This window comes from Bubalus bubalis, chromosome 1 (genome assembly GCF_019923935.1).
Source record: "Bubalus bubalis isolate 160015118507 breed Murrah chromosome 1, NDDB_SH_1, whole genome shotgun sequence".
Classification (NCBI taxonomy): domain Eukaryota; kingdom Metazoa; phylum Chordata; class Mammalia; order Artiodactyla; family Bovidae; genus Bubalus; species Bubalus bubalis.
In genome coordinates, this window is record NC_059157.1 from 122,241,658 (window position 1) to 122,262,336 (window position 20,679).

The window sequence follows — 20,679 nt, forward strand, 5'->3', positions numbered from 1 at the left end:
GAGTCAGTGTAAATGACTTCTCTTTTTCCTTTTCCCAGCTCTAAAGCTCGAGTCAGGGCTATGAGCTCAGCTAATTGGGCTGAAGTACCTGGTAGCAAAGATTTAGCCTGTATGGTCTCAAAATTGGAGACTATTGCATATCCAGCTCTTCTTTTTCCATCCAAGAAAAAGCTGCTTCCATCAGTGTACCAGATTTCCTCAGGATTGGTCAGAGGATCTTCTGACAATCCCTCTCGGGGTTTTGTCCAGTGGTCCAAGGTTTCTAGGCAAGAGTGAAAGGGGAGAGAGCCCCCTGGGGTAGGCAGGAGGGTGGCTGGGTTAAGAACCTCACAAGGAGATATAGTGATGCCTGGATTTTCCATCAGCACTACTTGATATCTGAGGATTCTTTAATCAGACATCCATAAATGACCTCTCCCATTTAGGAGTTGTTTCACTTGTTGACTGGTAAAAATAGTTAGTTTGCCCTCAAAAGAGAGTTTTAAAGCATCTTCTATCAGGATTTCAATAGCTGCAAGACTTCGAAGGCAGGGAAGCCAGCCTCGGGTGATAGGGTCGAGCCTCTTGGATAGGTGAGCTGCAGGCTGGGGCTCAGGTCTCAACCTTTGAGTTAACACTCCCAAGGCTATTCCTTCTTTTTTGTGGGCATAAAGTTGGAATGCTTTTTATGGGTCTGGCAACCTCAAGGCAGGTGCTTAAGTTAAGGCTTGTTTTAGTGTGGCCTTTGCCTTCTTTTGAGGAGTTCCCCACATCAGTGGGATTGAATCATCCCATCCCTTCAAGCTTTCATATAAGGCCTGGGCAATTAGACCATAGTTGGGTATCCAGATTTTGCAATAACCAGTTAGCCCTAGGAAACCTCGCAGTTGTTTTTGAGTCATGGGGAAGGGCAACTCGAGGATTCCTTGTACCTGATCACAGGACAGCCTCCTGGACTCGTGTGTAATCTGAACTCCCAGGTAAGTGATCTTTGTCTCGACCATCTGTGCCTTAGCATGGGAGACTTTATATCCCCTCTCTGACAAAAAGTTTAGAACCTGAATTGCATGTTTTAGGGCATTTTTCTCATCTGGAGAGCAGATTAGTAGGTCATCAACGTATTGTAATATTTTCCCATTAATTTCCAGGTCCAGATCTAGGAGATCCTATCCTGGCTAAGAGTCTGCCCAAAAGTTGAGAGCTATCTCTGAACCCCGGAGGTAATACTGTCCAAGTCATCTGTTGACATTTTTCTCCTGGAACCTCCCACTTGAAGGCAAAAAGATACTGGGATTCTTAAAGATGGTGAAGCTCTATACAGTCAGCAAAAACAAGACCAGGAGCTGACTGTGGCTCAGATCATGAACTCCTTATTGCCAAATTCAGACTGAAATTGAAGAAAGTAGGGAAAACCACTAGACCATTCAGGTATGACCTAAATCAAATCCCTTATGAATATACAGTGGAAGTGAGAAATAGATTTAAGGCACTAGATCTGATAGATAGAGTGCCTGATGAACTATGGGATGAGGTTCGTGACATTGTACAGGAGACAGGGATCAAGACCATGCCCATGGAAAAGAAATGCAAAAAAGCAAAATGGCTGTCTGAGGAGGCCTTACAAATAGCTATGAAAAGAAGAGAAGTGAAAAGCAAAGGAGAAAAGGAAAAATATAAGCATCTGAATGCAGAGTTCCAAAGAAAAGCAAGAAGAGATAAGAAAGCCTTCCTCAGTGATCGATGCAAAGAAATAGAGGAAAACAACAGAATGGGAAAGACTAGAGATCTCTTCAAGAAAATTATAGATACCAAGGGAACATTTCATGCAAAGATGGGCTCCATAAAGGACAGAAATGGTATGGACTTAACAGAAGCAGAAGATATTAAGAAGAGGTGGCAGGGATACACAGAAGAACTGTACAAAAACGATCTTCATGATCAAGATAATCATGATGGTGTGATTACTCACCTAGAGCCAGATATCCTGGAATGTGAAGTCAAGTGGGCCTTAGAAAGCATCACTATGAACAAAGCTAGTGGAGGTGATGGAATTCCAGTTGAGCTATTTCAAATCCTGAAAGATGATGCTGTGAAAGTGCTGCATTCAATATGCCAGCAAATTTGGAAAATTCAGCAGTGGCCACAGAACTGGAAAAGGTCAGTTTTCATTCCAATCCCAAAGAAAGGCGATGCAAAGAATGCTCAAACTACCGCACAATTGCACTCATCTCACACACTAGTAAAGTAATGCTCAAAATTCTCCAAGCCAGGCTTCAGCAATATGGGAACCGTGAACTTCCAGATGTTCAAGCTGGTTTTAGAAAAGGCAGAAAAACCAGAGACCAAATTGCCAACATCTACTGGATCATCAAAAAAGCAAGAGAGTTCCAGAAAAACATCTATTTCTGCTTTATTGACTATGCCAAAGCCTTTGACTATGTGGATCACAAGAAACTGTGGGAAATTCTCAAAGAGATGGGAATACCAGACCACCTGACCTGCCTCTTGAGAAACCTATATGCAGGTCAGGAAGCAACAGTAAGAACTGGACATGGAACAACAGACTGGTTCCAAATAGGAAAAGGAGTACATCAAGGCTGCATATTGTCACCCTGTTTATTTAACTTATATGCAGATTACATCATAAGAAATGCTGGGCTGGAAGAACCACAAGCTGGAATCAAGATTGCCAGGAGAAATATCAATAACCTCAGATATGCAGATGACACCATTCTTATGGCAGAAAGTGAAGAGGAACTAAAAAGCCTCTTGATGAAATTGAGAGAGGAGTGTGAAAAATTTGGCTTAAGCTCAACATTCAGAAAACGAAGATCATGGCATCTCATCCCACCATTTCATAGCAAATAGATGGGGAAACAGTGGAAACAGTGTCAGACTTTATTTTTGGGGGCTCCAAAATCACTGCAGATGGTGACTGCAGCCATGAAATTAAAAGACGCTTACTCCTTGGAAGAAAAGTTATGACCAACCTAGATAGCATATTCAAAAGCAGAGACATTAGTTTGCCAACAAAAGTCCGTCTAGTCAAGGCTATGGTTTTTCCTGTGGTCATGTATGGATGTGAGAGTTGGACTGTGAAGAAAGCTGAGTGCTGAAGAATTGATGCTTTTGAACTGTGGTGTTGGAGAAGACTCTTGAGAGTCCCTTGGACTGCAAGGAGATCCAACCAGTCCATTCTGAAGGAGATCAGCCCTGGCATTTCTTTGGAAGTAATGATGCTAAAGCTGAAGCTCCAGTTCTTTGGCCACCTCATGCGAAGAGTTGACTCATTGGAAAAGACTCTGATGCTGGGAGGGATTGGGGGCAGGAGGAGGAGGGGACGACAGAGGATGAGTTGGCTGGATGGCATCACTGACTCAATGGACGTGAGTCTGGGTGAACTCTGGGAGTTGGTGATGGACAGGGAGACCTGGCGTGCTGCGATTCCTGGGGTCACAAAGAGTTGGACACTACTGAGCGACTGAACTGAACTGAACTGAACTGATGCAAAAGAATGCATCTTTGAGATCCAAGTCTGTAAACCACTTGGCACTGTGTGGTATTTCTCCCAAGATTACATAGAGGTTGGGTACTGTGTGATGTGGGGGGACTACAGGTTCATTTATGATCTGGAGCTCTTGAACCATTCACCAGGTTTCGCCCTTTTTCTTTATAGGGAGGATCAGGGTGTTTCACAATGAATTGGTGGGGACCAATATCCCACAGGCAAGGAATTTATTTATTAGAGGCTGTAGTCCTTCCCGAACTTCTCTTCTGAGGGGATATTTTTTCCTGTTAGGAAACCGAGTGGGATCTCGGAGGACAGTGATGACTGGTTCAGCTTCGTGGGTTCTTCCAGGAGTCCCCTGGTCCCACACTTGGGTGTTAATGTTGTTCTCCCATAGTTTTTGGTCCCTCTCTATTAGAGAGAGTGTAATGGGTTCCTCAGTAGTAACCAGAAGCTGTAGGGCCCTAGGGGCTGAAAAGCTTTCCATCACAAGGGTAGTCCCCAGTTTAATGAGTATATCTCTTCCCAGTAAGGGAGTAGGACACTTAAGAACCACCAGAAACTGGTGAGAAGATATTTGTCCATCCTAGCAACAAAGACCCACTCCAGTACTCTTGCTTGGAAAATCCCATGGACGAAGGAGCCCGGTGGGCTGCAGTCCATGGGGTCGCTAAGAGTTGGACACGACTGAGTGACCTCACTTTCACTTTTCACTTTCATGCTTTGGAGAAGGAAATGGCAAACCACCCCAGTGTTCTTGCCTGGAAAATCCCAGTGGCGGGGAGCCTGGTGGGCTGCTGTCTATGAGGGTGCACAGAGTTGGACACAACTGAAGTGACTTAGCCGGAGAAGGCAATGGCAACCCACTCCAGCACTCTTGCCTGGAAAATCCCATGGACAGAGGAGCCTAGTAGGCTGCAGTCCATGGGGTCGCTAAGAGTCGGATACGACTTAGCGTCTTGACTTTCACTTTTCACTTTCATGCACTGGAGAAGGAAATGACAACCCACTCCAGTGCTCTTGCCTGGAGAATCCCAGGGACGGGGGAGCCTGGTGGGCTGCCGTCTGTGGGGTTGCAGAGTCGGAGACGACTGAAGTGACTTAGCAACAGCAGCAGCAGAAGTGACTTAGCAGCAGCAACAACAAAGAAGTGCTTGGGTGAATCTTTTAGTAATTGTTTTTCCTGTTGCACCCAAAATGGTACAGGTTTGGGAGGAGAAGTCTCTGCAATAGGTCAGGACAGAGTAGGTAGCCCCTGTGTCAACCAAGAAATTCTCGGACCTACCAGAGACATCCTATTGCACCCTTGGTTCCCGCTCCTTGATGGTTATCAGTGACAGGCGGGCTGGCTGGAGTGGGCCACTTCAGTCCTGTTAAACCATCATGAGGGAAGGCTTAGTGCTTGACCACTGAAGCTCTTGGGTCCCAAGGGCAGAGTGCCATCCAATGTCCCAATTGATGGCATTTGTAGCAAGCCACTTTAGGAGACTTGTCATGGTTTGGACACTCTTTGGCCCAAAGCACCGCCTGTCTACAGATTAAGCATTTGTCTGGGGCCTTGTCCTTCAAGGACTGGGGTTTGCCAACGGGCTTCCCTGGAGGGTGGCCAGCATCTGGGCATGCCTTGTCTCTTTCCTTTTCTCCCTTTCCTGTGCCTTGGCTTCCCTTTCCTGTTCTCCATTATAAAAGGTATTGGTGGCTGTGTGGACCATCTCATCTAAGCAGGCAGCAGGGTCCTGCTGCTGTAGCTGTTGTAACTTTATCCTAATGTCTGATGCACACTGGGACAGGAATTTGTCCTTTAAAATCACCTGTCCCTCATAAGAGTCTGGGTCCAGATTGGTAAACTTTTGGAGGGCCTTTTTCAGCCTCTTCAGAAAGGCAATGGGGTTCTCATTGGCTTCCTTAGTTATTGCTGAGATGTGGGCATAACTGATTTCTTGTTGCTGGGCTGCTTTCAGTCCTGCCTTCACACAGATCAGAAAACGATCCCTTTCCCAGATGTGCTCAGGGTCATTATAATTCCAATTAGGATCTGAGGAGGGGACAGCAGTTTCCCCTATTGGGTTATTTATCACTTGACATGTGAAGCCCCATAGCATACCTTTGGGCTTCCTTTAAGACCCTAGCATGCTCAGGGTCAGATAAAGTTTGACTAAATATGACCATGATGTCTTTCCATAACAAGTCAAAGGCCAAGGTAATGTGTTGGAATGTATCTATATATTTGCCTGGGTCGTCTGTATAGCTTCCCAAGTCTTGTTTGATCTGTCTTAGTTCTAAGAGGGAGAAGGGCTTATGGACTCTGGTTGGTCCAACTTCTCCTCCAGTTTCGACTAAGAGACGTTCTCAAGGTGGCTTTTGTGGAGGGTGTGCTCCCAGATATGGGGGCATGTTTGGATACAAGGAAGGAGCACCAGGCAACTTGGGAGCTGTCGGGGGTGAGCTTTTATCAGGGGGGGGGGTTCCTTCTCTTGGTTGTCTGTGCCTAACACTATTTGCCTAGTAGGCTCACTTTTAGGGCATACAACAATCCCATACTTAAGCCAGAGTTCCTTCCTATCTCTTAGTTGGAAGAAAATTTGGACATAGGGCATCTCTGTATATTTGCCTTGTCTTTTTCAGAATAAGTCTAGCTGCAGGATGGTATTGTAATTTAAACTCCCATCCTCAGGCCAGTGTTCCTTGTTCCCCAGAGGATACCATGGCCACACAGTGGCACAAAAGAATTTTAAGCAAATTTTCCTTAGAGTTAGAGGATTGAACAGCTTCCAGTTATCAAGGATGCATCTCAAGGGCATCTGTCAGGAAGTGGATTGGTTATTTCCCTTCTGAAACACAGTGATGACAGGGAGGAAAAGAAAAAAGAAAAAACTAATACTTCCTTCAATTTCCATGAGTGGACTTCCTTAGGGGTGAGTTTTTTCGAAGCTTATCCTACCCAGTACTGTTGCAACCTGAGAGCCAGGCATTCCCGGGTCAGGGTGCAGATCCCCAGGCAGGCTGAAGCATGACAGCCTTTCGGAGATTGAATTCCCAGGCAGGTTGAGGCAGGTCAATCTACCAAGAATTGGGTCCCTGGGCAGGTCGAGGTGTGTCGATCTCCTGGGATCCCTGGACTGGCGGATCCCCAAGCAGATTGAGGTGTGACAACTTTTTGAGGACCATATCCCTAGGCAGGTCGAGACAGGTTGACCTCCTGGGGTCCTGGACTCGTCTCCAGCATGACCAATGCTGAGTAGGATTAAGGGATTGTAATTTTAACTCATTGCCAGTTTGTTCACTGCAGATGGGAATAGATATCATGATGTAAAGCAATCCAAGCCTCTGCCCTTAGACTGGGAACCTGCTGAAGCAGCCATAGCCTTATCCTTTTACTGTCTAAGAGAATGTAAGTCACTGATGTCCTCCCATAGTCTTCCATAAAAGCAGGTTAGAATGTCTCCAATGGTAAACATTTCATTGTTATAGACCCATTTTAGGTAATAACAGAAGTAATGACAAAGGAGTGGGTTATCTGGTCCTGTTAGGGGCATTAAGAGTATTTTAATAATAAGTGGGGTGGAACAATGTTGCCCACAAGGGAGCAGGGTCCTGGTTGTAGTAGTTAGTAAGAGGCTTAAGAACAAATTGATAAGAGGCAACAGACCAGATGTTCCATAAAAGTGGAGTGGAGATTTGATCCGGGGGTATGTTTGGAACTTTAGGAGAAGGATGGTAAGGATATGGGCCCAAACTGCCTGCAGGGCTAACTCCCAAAGTGGCAAACATTATCCCTGGAAGCCCAATTGCCTTTGATGGGATGCCAACAGATGGACTTCTAGCAGGCATTGTGTGCCTGTCACCAGCCCTAGCCGGTCCACTGAGAGATGCTGTTGTTGCACATGTTGTAGGAAACATGGAAGATGAAGGCCTGGATATCTAGAGGGATTGGATATTATACAGTATTTCCCTCCCAAGGGCCAACCATTTTCTGGTTGTCCATCCAGAAGATTGTAGAGGCAACATTGTGGGCCTGGATGGGGCTCAGGAAAAGAGGATGAAACAGGAGGGAAGGGGGCAGGGCACAATTTTTGAAACAATGACATAGCGCAAGAGCATAACATAAACCAATTAAAATCAAATGGGTCCAAAATGACAAGTCAAATTCAACTAAACCTTGATCCCAAATCTGTAAGCTAAATGGTACACACCCAGAGGTGGCAGGAGTCAAAGTGACAGTCAAAGGCACTGTCAAAAGACAGAGGAGTGGGTGGTTCCCCAATGGTTGGGGTGATCCTCCCACTCAGCATATGAATTCACCTAGCTGGCAAAAACTAGCCACACCACATTCCACAGCCACAGCACTTGCCCTCTGCAATGGCCCACACATTGCGGAGTGTGCTTCTTTCTATATGAGAACAAATCCACCTCTTAGCTATTGCTGTGTCTCTAACTGAATTTTTGCAATGAAACATCAGAGCCTGAGCTTCATTAGGTCCTGAAGCCAGGCACCATGGGTTTTGGCCGGGCTCAAGTTCCAGGAGAGAGGAGCTGAAGGACAGGAGGAAAAAGCAATGGGAAAAACGTGTCAAAGAATCCCCTTCACAACCAGCCAGAAAATCTGCTAAATACCTGACATGTGCTCACAGTTTTCATTGACCTGATCCATGGCACAAAGAAGATTAAGGACAGAAGAACCCCCACCGGCTTGGGTAACAGCTATTAGAGTGCAGAGGATAGTGGAGCCTTCAGGACACACTGAGGATAGCCTCTCCAGAGTCCCTCAGTTGCCCCCACTGCCGCCCACCTGTTGGCTGGGGGTTCGAGAAAACAAGAAATGAGAGATTATAAAAGAATTAAGATTTTGGAGTGAGGACCTCCTACCTTAACAGGAGGTCTTTTGGAATCTGAGGCTGAGCCATGTGAACTTCCTGCTGAGTTCATTTTTCGCTGTCCCAGTTTCCAGCACGCTGGGCTTCTTGTCACTTCCCCTGCCCTGGGTTTTCTTCACGTTCAGCTTCCACTGTGGGAGCTTTTGCTAAGGTGGGCTCCTGCTGTGCTTGGCCTCCTCCTTGTGGGGGCCGTGCCGAGGTTGTTTCAGCCAGGTTAAATCTGAGAAATGGCACCATAGATGTCGGAAAGTGAAAGTGAAGTCACTCAGTCATGTCTGACTCTTCGCGACCCCATGGACTGCAGCCTACCAGGCTCCTCCGGGATTTTCCAGGCAAGAGTACCGGAGTGGGTTGCCATTGCCTTCTCCCCAGTCAAATTGGCAGATATTTTTGTCAAATGATAATTCTCAGTGCTGGCAAGGGCAAAGTGAAATGATTCTCTTCACTTCACTTCATAGATGTTGGGGGAGTGTCTAATTTCCTTGGTTCTGTCTCATCACAACAAAAATTTGAAGTGACAGATGGACCAGTGTTACAGCTCTGTGTTACAGCTCAGTTTTATTTAGAAAGTAAAGGAAAATATATCCTCAGGGTATGAGGGCATGCCGACCCAAAAAACACGAAGATAAGAGGTTCCCCAGCCCAATTTTGGCTCCTCTTTTTATGTTTTTTCTCCTCCCCCTGGGCCTGCCCTATGTAAATTGGGCTACCCAGGAGTGCTGTTTGTTTTACCTGAGGTCCTCACTCTGGTCCTCGGGCCTTCCTTTGTTCTATTTTTGTGGGCTTTTCCCTTCCCTTCCCTTCCGCCATTCTGGACTCCTTTTTTCTATTCTAATTACCTAACACTGCCAATGCAGGAGACATAAGAGACAAGGGTTTGATCCCTGGATTGGGAAGACCCTTTGGAGTAGGAAATGGCAACCCACTCCAGTAATCTTTGCCTGGAAAATCCAATGGATGGAGGAATGTGATGAGCTACAGTCTATAGAGTTGCAAAGATTTGGACATGACTCAAGGATTTATTTAAACTAACTTTAAATATACACAAGGATTTATTTTAAACAATCAGTGGACCATTGCATGCTTACCTGATACCATATGAAATGCTTGTCACTTGTGACATGGCCAACAATATAGACTGATGTTACATTAGGAGACTTGGATGAAGGGATGGGAATACCAGTCTCTTAAGGATACCAAAACATTACTGTTCTTCTTTCTGGAGATAAGGGCTTCTAAAGGAGAGTTTGCAGTTGAAAGGAATACTTTGGTAAGCTGTCTAAGGAGCAACCAGTCAAGGAACAAACACTCAGATAAGAATAGATGGTCACTAAAAAGGGTAAGTCTGTAACTACATGACTTCCATTTTGTTGTTTGAGGCGTAAGTGTTTGGGACTAAAACTAAACTATGTAAGGCAAGAGATTGTCTACTTTTTTACTATAATTCTGTTATCGTAAGGAGAGGATTCCATTGAGAATTGGTATATGCTCAGAATAGCCAATACTGGAATACTCCATGTGATTAAGCCTCCACTGTTTTTAGCCTGATTTTGGTTTTCCAAAGACACACTTTTTTCTTAGTTTCCTTCATTTTTGTTTTCTATGTTTTAGACAAGGTTTGCTGAGTCCTTCAGTTTCTTCTGTATTAACCAATTAGATTATGTTTTTTTATTTACTAACTTGAAGCTTTTCCCTTTGCCAGTAAAATAAAGCCCCCCTCTGATTTCCACCTCTAATCAATACTTTTTGCTACATAGTTTTAGAAAACAAAGGCACTGTATAATGCTGTTTCACTTTAGTAAAAGGAAAACAAACACTTGTAGCTAGAGTCTTTCCTCTCCTTCCCCTAACTCTCTAGCCTATATAGGCTTAGCTTTGCATACAAAAACTTAATTTAGAAAGTAGCAGAAATGTTTAAGGATTCCTACAACCCTCCTCAATTTTCTGCCAATATCCAAAATTTCCCCCAGCAAACTCAGGAAGACCCTAATGGGACACATCTATTTGGCTTCATTTTCCTTTATCTATGCAAAGGATGTATCACAAAACCATCCCCTTAACATCCAATTTCAATTACAGTCCCTCCCTACTCAAGCGTTGTTAACACATTTAATCCACAAGTTTTGTGGAAGCAGTCGAGTTTTTGTGAAAGAAACCTTATAGCACTTTGAATTTTTCAAAGGTCACCTAAACCCTGATTCAAATACAGATTATAGAAATTAAAGTTACAGTATTGTATTTGAACCATAGCAAATGCAGAGTGTGGATCTTGCATTTAGAGCCAGTTTAAAAGGACATTTTTCAGACAATTAGAACAAAATAGTCATTGGGAAACGGATATTACTGAGTTGTTAATTGTTGATTTTGTTTGCTGGTGTTGTGGTCTTTATGAGTGAAATTATGTGATTTCTAAGATCTATTTTAAACAATCAAATAAATATTTTTATTTTCTTATTTAGCTCTGGAGACAGTCTCTCTGAATTTGAGCATATGTCCATTTTTCACTTACTATTACAACGTTTGCTTAGAGTATATTTTATTTTAAAAATATTACATTGATTAGACAATTGCATGCCAAAATTCAGCTACTCAAATTTGGATTTACCTATTTTTGATATACACAAAAACATTTTTACTTATTTTTATTTTATTTTAAAATCAACTCAGTTTCAAACTTAAATGTATTTAAATAAAAACTTTAAATTGCATAAGTGGAAACATACTTTTTCAAATCCACATAAAAATGAGTAGGTTGCTGTAAAATAAAAATATTTAATGTACCACCTAAAAATATTTCAAATATTATTGCTAGTAAGTACAATATAAAATATTTTGAGAAAATAAATACATGTTGTGAAATTGGAAGTAGACCATAGCAGGGACCCAAAAACAAAACAAAACTCATAATTTCCATCTACAGAAATAAATATTCAAACAATTAGTGATTATTTTAAAAAGTTTATCAACTGTACTCAACTTAGTTAAGTAAATGAAAATCAAAACAATGTATCATTTTTAACCATAAAAGTGGTAACAGTATTAAACATTGCAAATATCATGTGTTGTCCAGGCTGTGGGGAAATAAGCATTTTTATATATCCCTGGGGGAAGTATGAATTAGCATAACATTTCTTGGAGGCCAATTTGGCTATGTGTATCAAAAATGATAATACATATTTTCATGGATTTGGTACTTCTACACACAAGGCAATTTTATAGTTATAATCCTACAAGAAGGCAACGATATTTTCAAAAGTATATTCATTGTCATTGTGCTTAACAATAGGAAAAATGGCAGCAACAATGGAGATGATTAAGGGAACAAATAATGGTACATACGAACAAAGAACTATGCAGCCATTAAAAAGAATGAGGTGATATGGAAAATGCTATTAAGGATGAAAAGTGAAAGTGAAAATCGCTCAGTCATGTCTGACTCTTTGTGATCCCATGTATATACAGTCCATGGAATTCTCCAAGCCACAGTACTGGAGTGGGTAGCCGTTCCCTTCTCCAGGGAATCTTCCCAACCCAGGGATTGAACCCAGATCTCCTGCATTGCATGGAGATTAAGATTATTTACCATTTGAGCCACTAGGAAAGCCCAAGAATTCTAGAGTGGGTATCTTATCCCTTCTTTCTGAACCAGGAATTGAACCAGGGTCTCCTGAATTGCAGGTGGATTCTTTACCAGCTGAGATACCAGAAAGCTCATCAATAAGTATAGTTAACTATTAATTTTATTTTTAAACAGAAGATAAAGAATAGCAGTATAGTGTATACATTTTCAAAGGATTTATATATGCCATAAATTTCAAATCTTTTCTTTGTAAGGATAGAAGAAATACATGATAGTTATATGTTTGGGGACAGAGATGGTGGGGGAAAACCATAAAGGTGGGTAAAAGAGACATTGTTTAATATTTATATTCTGTATTGTTAAGTTTTGAAAAATCTTACCCATGTATAATTTTTCTCTATGTTAACAGACACTCTTTGGGTGCGAGGATAATTGGTGTTTTTATTTGTCTGATGTTTTATTCTTTATTCTTTTCTGTTTTAAACAAATAAAGAATATTTCAATAAAAATTTTAAGTGAAAAAGCACCAGTTTTTTTTAATGGAAACATAGGGTAACCAATGTTGGATTATGTATTATATTGTTTTCCAAATATATCATTGATTATCAGGGGACAAAATTATTCACTTGAAAGTATTTAGTAGCTGAAAGTTGCAGAAACTATTCTAAGAATATATTTTTTTACAAATAATTCCCAGTTTATCTCCTTAAAATGAAATTGGAACTATTCTTTCCAGCATGAAGATGTGGAGATAAAGAAACAAAACCAAAAAGGTAAAAGAATTGATTTGAAAGAAGATTGAAGTGTAATGGAGAATATATGGTAGGAAGATTAATTTGGGAATCAAACTTATGTCTGTGATGGTGAAGTCTGCCTTAATAAGACTTTGCTCCATAGATGATGCTTCAAAGAGGCTGACTGTAGAAGGGAAGCCAGGATAGTTACTGGCAGAGTAACACTAGCACCTTATGACCTTGGATTGTGTTTCTAATGAGTGCTTTTTAGCAAATATCTTCATCTTCATTTTCTTTCTTGAAAGGGGGAAAAATACTATTTTCCTAGGGTTTTCATTTTAAAGTAATTTGTGAATTTCAAAACCACCTTATCCCAATTATGTTCTGAGGTCATGGACTTACAATCTTTAGCACAAAAGCTCCCCTCTCTTGATTCTGTTTCTTTGCACACATTTTTCTCTTTACAAGAAATTATTTCCCTGCTATTTCTTTTCTTTGAAAATGCCTGTCATCTTCCTTTATGCAACTGAAATTTCCCTCTTCTCTGAAGCTTTCCCTGACTCCAAAAGTAGAAGCAGGGGTCACTTTTCCCATGACATTTCAGTCACAGTGACATTACGCAATTATTTTATTGTACTCTAAAGTTTCATTTTTTTTTTTATGCCTCTGTCCCCTCTATGCCTTAGGCGGCTTGAAAACATAGAGATGGTCTTTCAATAAAACTGCACAAATGTGTGGATGACTAATGGAAGGAACAATTCAATGAACAAATAATTGCATACATTGGATACAAATTAAATACTTAGTTTCTCCAGGCTAGGGTATTATCATCATTCATTCACTCATTTACTCAAAAATATGCATTAATGACCTACAATGCATCAGGCACTGCTAACTGCTAAGTTGCTTCAGTCGGGCCCGACTCTGTGCGACCCCATAGACGGCAGCCACGGCTCCCCATCCCTGGGATTCTCCAGGCAAGAACACTGGAGTGGGTTGCCATTTCCTTCTCCAATGCATGAAAGTGAAGTCGCTCAGTCGTGTCCGACTCTTAGCGACCCCATGGACTGCAGCCTACCAGGCTCCTCCATCCATGGGATTTTCCGGGCAAGAGGACTGGAGTGGGGTGCCATCGCAGGCACAGTGCCGTGAATACAGCAGTACACAAAGTAGGAAGTGTTTTGCCTTTTCAGAATTTGCAAACTTGCAAGATTGAGATACAGATCAGGAAACTGCACTCAAAGTGAAGGGCAATGCGGGTAATGAAAACAGAGCCCTTGGGTTTTGGGGAACCTAGTCTAGTGGAAGTCAGGGAGGCCTCCCTGAAGAAGTGATGTGTTCCTGGAGACAGGAAGGATGACAGGGATAAGAACTGGAAAGGGAAAAGTGGTTCTAGAGCTGAGGCAAGACAAGCATGTGGCTTTTGAGGCAGAGGCTGAAGTGCAGTTTGACTGGATGGTGGTAAGATATCATGGCATCTGGTCCCATCACTTCATGGCAAATAGATGGGGAAACAATGGAAACAGTGAGAGACTTTATTATTTGGGCTCCAAAATCACTGCAGATGGTGACTGCAGCCATGAAATTAAAAGATACTTGCTCCCTGGAAGAAAAGTTATCATCAACCTAGACAGCATATTAAAAGTGGAGACATTACTTTGCCAACAAAGGTCCATTTAGTGAAAGCTATGGTTTTTCCAGTAGCCATGTGTGGATGTGAGAGTTGGACTATAAAGAAAGCAGGAATATATCTACCTAAAGAAACTAAAGACCTATATATAGAAAACTGTAAAACACTGGTGAAAGAAATCAAAGAGGACACTAATAGATGGAGAAATATACCATGTTCATGGATTGGAAGAATCAATATAGTGAAAATGAGTATACTACCCAAAGCAATCTATAGATTCAATGCAATCCCTATCAAGCTACCAACAGCATTCTTCACAGAGCTAGAACAAATAATTTCACAATTTGTATGGAAATACAAAAAACCTCGAATAGCCAAAGCAATCTTGAGAAAGAAGAATGGGACTGGAGGAATCAACCTACCTGACTTCAGGCTTTACTACAAAGCCACAGTTATCAAGACAATATGGTACTGGCACAAAGACAGAAATATAGATCAATGGAACAATATAGAAAGCCCAGAGATAAATCCATGCACATATGGACACCTCATCTTTGACAAAGGAAGCAAGAATATACAATGGATTAAAGACAATCTCTTTAACAAGTGGTGCTGGGAACTCTGGTCAACCACTTGTAAAAGAATGAAACTAGAACACTTTCTAACACCATACACCAAAATAAACTCAAAATGGATTAAAGATCTCAATGTAAGACCAGAAACTATAAAACTCCTAGAGGAGAACATAGGCAAAACACTCTCTGACATACATCACAGCAGGATCCTCTATGACCCACCTCCCAGAATATTGGAAATAAAAACAAAAATAAACAAATGGGACCTAATTAACCTTAAAAGCTTCTGCACATCAAAGGAAACTATTAGCAAGGTAAAAAGACAGCCTTCAGAATGGGAGAAAATAATAGCAAATGAAGCAACTGACAAACAACTAATTTCAAAAATATACAAGCAGCTCCTACAGCTCAACTCCAGAAAAATAAATGACCCAATCAAAAAATGGGCCAAAGAACTAAATAGACATTTCTCCAAAGAAGACATACAGATGGCTAACAAACACATGAAAAGATGCTCAACATCACTCATTATCAGAGAAATGCAAATCAAAACCACTATGAGGTACCATTTCACACCAGTCAGAATGGCTGCGATGCAAAAGTCTACAAGTAATAAATGCTGGAGAGGGTGTGGAGAAAAGGGAACCCTCTTACACTGTTGGTGGGAATGCAAACTAGTACAGCCACCATGGAGAATAGTGTGGCGATTCCTTAAAAAACTGGAAATAGAACTGCCTTATGATCCAGCAATCCCACTGCTGGGCATACACACTGAGGAAACCAGAAGGGAAAGAGACACGTGTACCCCAATGTTCATCGCAACACTGTTTACAATAGCCAGGACATGGAAGCAACCTAGATGTCCATCAGCAGATGAATGGATAAGAAAGCTGTGGTACATATACACAATGGAGTATTACTCAGCCATTAAAAAGAATACATTTGAATCAGTTCTAATGAGGTGGATGAAACTGGAGCCTATTATACAGAGTGAAGTAAGCCAGAAAGAAAAACACCAATACAGTATACTAACGCATATATATGGAATTTAGAAAGATGGTAATAATAACCCTGTGTACGAGACAGCAAAAGAGACACTGATGTATAGAACAGTCTTATGGACTCTGTGGGAGAGGGCGAGGGTGGGAAGATTTGGGAGAATGGCATTGAAACATGTATGATATCATGTATGAAACGAGTTGCCAGTCCAGGTTCGATGCACGATACTGGATGCTTGGGGCTAGTGCACTGGGACGACCCAGAGGGATGGTATGGGGAGGGAGGAGGGAGGCGGGTTCAGGATGGGCAACACATGTATACCTGTGGTGGATTCATTTTGATATTTGGCAAAACTAATACAATTATGTAAAGTTTAAAAATAAAATAAAATTAAAAAAAAAAAAGAAAGCTGAACACTGAAGAATTGACGTTTTTGAACTGTGGTGTTGGAGAAGACTCTTGAGAGTCCCTTGGACTGCAAGGAGATCCAATCAGTTCATCCTAAAGGAAATCAGTCCTGAATATTCATTGGAAGGACTGATGCTGAGGCTGAAACGCCAATACTTTGGACACCTGATGTGAAGAACTGACTCATTTGAAAAGATCCTGATGCTGGGAAAGATTGAAGGCAGGAGGAAAAGGGGATGACTGAGGATGAGATGGTTGGATGGCATCACCGACTCAATGAACATGAGTGTGAGCAAACCCTGGGAGATGGTGAAAGACAGGGAAGCCTGGCGTGCTGCAGTCCATGGGGTCACAAAGAGTCAGACACGACTGAGCAACCAAACTGAAGAAAGGGAGAGAGTGCTCAAAGAATTAGGAGAGGTATCCAAGGACCAAGTTATGGTCAGCCTTTTAAAATCATGCTAAAATGTTTGTTATTTTATCCTAGAAACAATAGGAAGACATGTAAGGTAACATTATTGAATATGTATTTTTTAAAAGCTCCATCTGACTATAGTCTAAAGCATTGACAGGAGGAAGGGAAAGAGGAAGCTGACACAATCATCAAAGAGAGAAAAGATAATGAACTACATATTGATCATTATACTATCAGCATATCTGAAGCATTTAAAGTTTACAGTACTATAAACAAGGAAATTATATGATGAAGGGCATAATGAGACATCTGTATAGTTGTATTGTCCAATTCCCCTGTGTGGAAATCATCTTTACTATATCAAGAAAACATAACAGCTAGTTTATAAGAGCCCACGCAGACCAAAGGTCTGTATCATTTACAGACCTTAAGCATTTAAGTATCATAATAATAATCACTATTATGGATTAAATTCTATGGATTACCATAGAATTAATGGTAATTTGTAGGTTGATAATGACACTTAAATATAAACAAATATTGAAAAACAATATTCATCACTTTTTGAACTATTAAAAGAAGGGCCATATCTTCTTACCTTTCCAGGAAAGACCTGACTTAATTATTAATGGCCCCCACTTTTACTTTCAAACTATCCCTGTTTGGATGATAAATTACATATTATCTCACTAATAAACTAACTCTTCATTTTGTATCAGTGAATTGGCAAATGAAGGGGAAGAATTTTAAGCATTTATCCTGCCTTTTCAGAGTAACTCAAAGAAACTAAGGCTTATTTTACAAAAGAATTTTTACTACAGATGAAGATAGAATAGAATTAGAAAACCATCTTTCTACAAACTGTAAGCAATGTATTGACTCCAATAAAGATTATCAATTTAAAAACTATTATTTTAAACTTATTATTATTGTTGATCAAGAATAGAATATTTCTGTAATTTCTAAAATAACACCACAATAATCACTTGTATTTGTCACTAAAGGAAAAATACATACAACTGAAGAATGGAGGAATCAGATAAGCATCACCCTGATCCAGTGGACAACTTTAGCATAATTACATCTAAATCAACCAGATATTAGGTCTCCAAATACACTTCACATCACCTACAGTATGTTTTAGAAACTATTTAACTTGATTTCATCAAAGCATTTTGATTTAAATTTAAATTTGCTGGAAATACAAGATATAGAAAAACAAGCTAAATAACCACCAGAGACAATCCAGAAGATAGAAAAAACTAGGGAAAAACGTTCAGCTTTTTTTTCTTATAAGTAAATTAGGGAATGGTGAAAGATAATGTAGCTTGATTAAAAGAGCCTTGAGTGGCATAACAACCAGAGGAAATGCAAATACTGATTTGAAGAAATCAGTAGTACAGTGCATTTTGAGAAACTTGGGTAAATTTAAACATGGATTGGGTGGGTGTTAGAGAAGATGAAAAGTTATTGCTATGAAAAGACAATGATAATTAATGGAGGAAAATTTGATTAAAAAGCCACACATATGGAATGCACTCTTAAAAAAGAAATATATTATCATTGTACATATATGCATAAACAGAATATCTGGAAGAATGTGCAGATGTTCAATAGGATTTTAGGAGTAGTGATATAGGCAGAGAGCATATGGTGCCACTATATTTTAGTAAGATAAAGTTTGGTTGTTTGTGCTTTTCAACTTTCTATTATACAATGCACACATATAACTTTGTTAATAACAAAAGGCTAATTTCAGTTTAAAATGTGATATTAAAGATTTTATAAATTTATAAATTTTTATTAAATCTTTTTTGTTTATAAATTTTTTATTTTTCCATTTTATAATTTTTTATTTTTTCTTATCACAATTAACAGGACATGATTAAATTATAGTACTCAGATTGAGTGGGCTATTTTAATATTTCAATCTAATAACCAGATGTGTATATATTTTGGGCTTATATTATTTTTTCTTTCCAAGCATGTTGATCTATCACTGTGTGAATTATTGCTTCTTCACAATTTGACATTTGCTTTACTGTTCACTAGCTGCTTTATTGGAGAAGGCAATGGCACCCCACTCCAGTACTCTTGCCTGGAAAATCCCATGGATGGAGGAGCCTGGTGGGCTGCAGTCCATGGGGTCACTAAGAGTCAGACACGACTGAGCGACTTCACTTTCACTTTCCACTTTCATGCATTGGAGAAGGAAATGGCAACCCACTCCAGTGTTCTTGCCTGGAGAATCCCAGGGATGGGGGAGCCTGGTGGGCTGCCGTCTATGGGGTCGCACAGGGTCGGACACAACTGAAGCGACTTAGCAGTGCTGCTTTATTTGGGGATGCTTCATTGAATTACTATAGATTAGGAATAAAGATTCCCAAGGGAATTTTCAAAAAATTACTAATGCTTTTCAGGATATGCAAATGGTTTTACTGAAAAAAAAAATTCAAAGCAGTCAAAGATTTCAATTATCTCCATAATCTTCTGAAATATTTCCTCATAGAAATGAAAACTTTCAGGAGGGAAAATTTTGTATCTCTAAAATTTAATTAATCATTTAATTAATTTTACCCTGCCTTTCACAGAAATATTTCAAGATACTTAATAGAATATACAAAATATGACAGACAATAAATCATAAAATAAATGTGGGAATAAAAAATTTAAATGCCAACGTTGAGTAAAAAACACAAAATAAATTTTAAAATGCTTAGAATAAAACCCATATAATTAATAAACATAATAATTAATTTTGCTAAATGTCAATTAAACAGTAACATCCATGAAGTAAAAGTGAATCAATCAATCACTCTTAATTCTAAGATTAGACTAGTAATTCTCCTGAGATATTGATAAAGAGATGCTTGTGAAGTATGAACATCATTTTCAAGGATATATGAACATGATGCTATTATCCCATTTTTACATTATTTAGCTTTTAAAATTGGAAACACTTCTTTTGAGGGCTTCAGAAATTCACAACTGTATTTCCATTTTCCAGAGAACTAATTTTCGGTTTGGTTTTATAATCTGTTAAGGTACTGCATGACTATTAATGCTATTCATGTGACTTTCAAGGAAACAGAAAAACTAAGGTAAAATTTTATAGCTTTAAAAAAACTCTTCAGTTTAAAAATTGAAGAATGGTTATATTATGTATATGAATAAAATCCATTAGCAATCTTTCATTGATTTCTTTAAATGTGTATATAACTCTATTTTTTCAAAAAGCACATATTTTGTGAGGAAAATTGACTTTTTTACAGTAGAGAATTGTGAGGCTTTATTGCTTTCAGGCAAAAAAATATGTATTACATTTTATTATATGTTGGCTATTTTGCTGGGCACTGAGAATCCAGTGGTGAGAGGACACCCGAATCAGTGAATTCTAATATGGCACATTCCTGAAAGGCATTGAGATGCCCAATCAATCAATACTAAGTGAACTCCCTGGTTTAGCTATTAACTGCTGTGGTTTAATGTTTTACAATATACAAGCAAACTTGGAGTAGTGATAAAATAATACACAGATCTCTTATGTTCTTAATGAGGAAGAAAGTCAGCACTGACTCTGATATTAATTTGGTATTAATTCAGCATTTGCTTTTGACATTTAGAGCATAGCGAGGGCATTTTTTATCTTTAACTCCCACCAGTGGCTGGTACATAGAGCTGTTCTTTTCTTTTTCTATTTTAACAGAATCAGAGCAATGGTAAGCTTTGATATACTGGTTTGAATTTGGAAAAATCATCTTCTTCAGAGTTATCAAATAACTCACTCAGTGGAGAATACAAAAAGTGAGCCAAAAACCAGGGAAAGAGCTAAGAGCTTGTCAGTCCCTTCAAAGATTAGAATCTCTGGCGTCCTTTGAAAGTTTCTGTCCATTCTTAAAAAGAGTCACTTCATTTTAATACCACCATGTCACTATCTCTAGCAGCAATATAGAAATCACAGCAAACGTTTTTGTATC